At 35.0% G+C, this 2,568-nt stretch overlaps 1 long non-coding RNA gene across 1 annotated transcript; it reads left to right on the top strand.

Annotated features, from left to right (window-relative positions):
• The first annotated feature begins 555 nt into the window (after window positions 1-555).
• Window positions 556-1,448, top strand: LOC121964520. The gene is made up of 3 exons (XR_006107369.1): window positions 556-697; window positions 815-898; window positions 981-1,448. It is a non-coding gene; the product is annotated as an uncharacterized LOC121964520 (long non-coding RNA).
• The last annotated feature ends 1,120 nt before the right edge of the window (window positions 1,449-2,568 follow it).

The following is a 2,568-nucleotide window of genomic DNA, read 5'->3' as shown; positions in this document are numbered from 1 at the left end:
CTACAGTAATTACCATATTTGGTCTAGGTGGACTGTGAAAATGTTAATTAAACCACTTGCAGTTCTAGCACTGACGCTTGTTAGAAAAAAAAAGAAAAACTTTTTAACATTGTAGGCTTGTGTTTGGTTTGGTTGGCTAATGTTTCAGATTACAATCTAACCAACAGCAAAACCAGCATCCATATATCACTGTGGATTAGATATATATGGTATAAACAACAATCACATCAGCCTCAAATCATCATACTTCTGCTCTGAGTGATTCGTGTGTGCAGATTTCTTCAGGATATAGTTCTCTGACCAGTTTAAATTAAAATTACATGATTGTAAAAAAAGATGTTGTGCAGCAAGAGAATAATTCCCAGAGATTATCACACATCCTTTAATTAACACTTGAGTTATTTAAGTGTTGTGCTGTGCAGTATACAAACAAGGGGACACTGAAAGTGTAGTTATAAAGCTTTTTTTAGTAATACAAAAAAAATTACACTGTTGAAAATTATGTACAAGAAATGCATCTAAATCCTGTTCCTTTATTTTAAGTTATATCACATCCTGTATATTATCTTTTTTGATGAATAAATTGTCCTTTTTTTATTTGTGTTGTCAGTATTTTTGCGAGCATCGAGGTGAAGAGTTTCGACCCCGCCAAAGTGAAAAGCCTGAATGTTGTTTTGGTCACACAGAAGAACAATGTGTAAGCTTTTTTCCTCATACACAAGACTCCTGCAACATCAATGTCCATTTTCTGCTTAATTGTTAATGTCTGAATGTTTTGTGCAGTGAAAGGCATGTTTTTTTGCATCCTCTTCAGGACAAACTGCACAAATGCATCTTTAAAGGATTTACAAAGAGAGCTGGATGATGGAATTAAATATGACTGCAAGGAAGTGGCTGAGTAAGTACATGATGTTTGGGTTATCACATGTATGTTTCCTCTCAGTGCGCTGATTGCATGGTATTTGTGTCTTTGTCTGCAGAGAGCAGCTTGAGGAGTGCAGCTCTAATCCAGAGACACCGTGTGGAGCCTGTTGGTGAAGATGCGTGCACCAAATATCAGATGATGCGAGACACAACAATCACCAGCTGTAAAATATATTTTTCCAGAGTTCATTTTCCTGTAAAGTCTTTGTAAATTAAATAATGTGCTATTATTTGGTCTGTTATTTTTGCACCTGTGGGCCAGTTTGACTTTATGTGAAATATTTTTTATATAAATCCCACTGATGCATTTTTACAGTATGACAATGCACCTTTGTATTTTGTCAAAGGTTCTGATTTTGATGGGGTAGCTTTTTTATCAGGTGTTAAAGAGTTAAGTTGTGGCACAAGTGCTATGTACTGTAGGGTTAAATACCAGTGCTGCTATCTAATCATGTTCAACTGATGATCTCACTCCCACCTGGTGGCAGAAATTGAAATGTTTATAATAAAACGTTTAAATACGAGGCTGTGAAATTGTCTTTGGATTCTAAAGTGTGATGATGATTGCCTGTAAAATCATTATTTATGTGACAAATTTTAAAGAAAAAGATAAAATTTTATAAGAATCATCCAAAAAGTACAGCTGAGCAATATATCAATGATATATCAATGTTTTGATAGATAAGGTCTAAGATTTTGGATATCATAATAGCATAAATGTTGTTTTTTTCCCTGTTTTTAAAGGCTGCATTAAATTACAACGCTGTAATTTTCTAAACTTAGCAGACTGTTTAAGCTATTTTCTGACAAACTTTAAATCACTTAGTCATCAAAGTCACGTCACTGATGATTACTTATTGAAAATCTCATTGGGTAAATATTTTGTGAAAGCACCAATAGTCATATTGTCCCAAAACAAACAAACACAAACAAAACAAAACTTAATACAATTAGGTTGAACTTGAGCTACTAAGTGGAATTTTGACCTTACATTATCTTTGTTACATATTATTGTTAAATATTAAACATTTATTGACTAGATAAGACGCTCTCTTTACCACCTGCAGGAAGTCATACATCTTTTGTAATGTTCTGCTTTCATTTGGTTCTTTATTTGTTTAATCATACCATGGCAGTATAACGGCCATATAAAATAAGAATAGCCCCGGCAATAAGAACAGCCCTGAAGCATCAAAGTTGTAATAAAAAAGAAAGTTTTATAATACTTATATAATGCATGACGCCCAGAGAAGCAGCTACAGCGCGATGCTTTCACATGCACGCTTCACCTTTAGGATGGTGATGAGCGGCCTGGTTTCCTCCAGACATGACACTTAGAATTAAGGTCAAACTGGTAAATTCTTGTTTAATCAGAATATTGTTTCTCACAGTCCTTAAAGTGCTTTTATGTGTCTTTAATTAAAGAACAGCTTTGGTCTGACCACTCAGCCGTAAAGCCCAAACTGGTGTGTTGCAGTAATGTTTGTCTTTCTGGAAGTTTTTCTAATTTCCACACAGGATCTGTGGAGGTCAGCCTCAGTGAGAGCTCAGTTTGGCTGTAAGCTGAGCTCCAGGAAGAGTCCTGGTTGTTCAAATGTCTTGTATTTAAGAATGATCGAGGTCCACTGTTCTCTTAGGAACCCA

Source organism: Plectropomus leopardus, unplaced genomic scaffold, assembly GCF_008729295.1.
Source record: "Plectropomus leopardus isolate mb unplaced genomic scaffold, YSFRI_Pleo_2.0 unplaced_scaffold15840, whole genome shotgun sequence".
In the NCBI taxonomy this organism is placed as follows: domain Eukaryota; kingdom Metazoa; phylum Chordata; class Actinopteri; order Perciformes; family Serranidae; genus Plectropomus; species Plectropomus leopardus.
The sequence above is the reverse complement of the archived record's forward strand: the minus strand, read 5'-3'. Positions and strand labels throughout refer to the sequence as shown.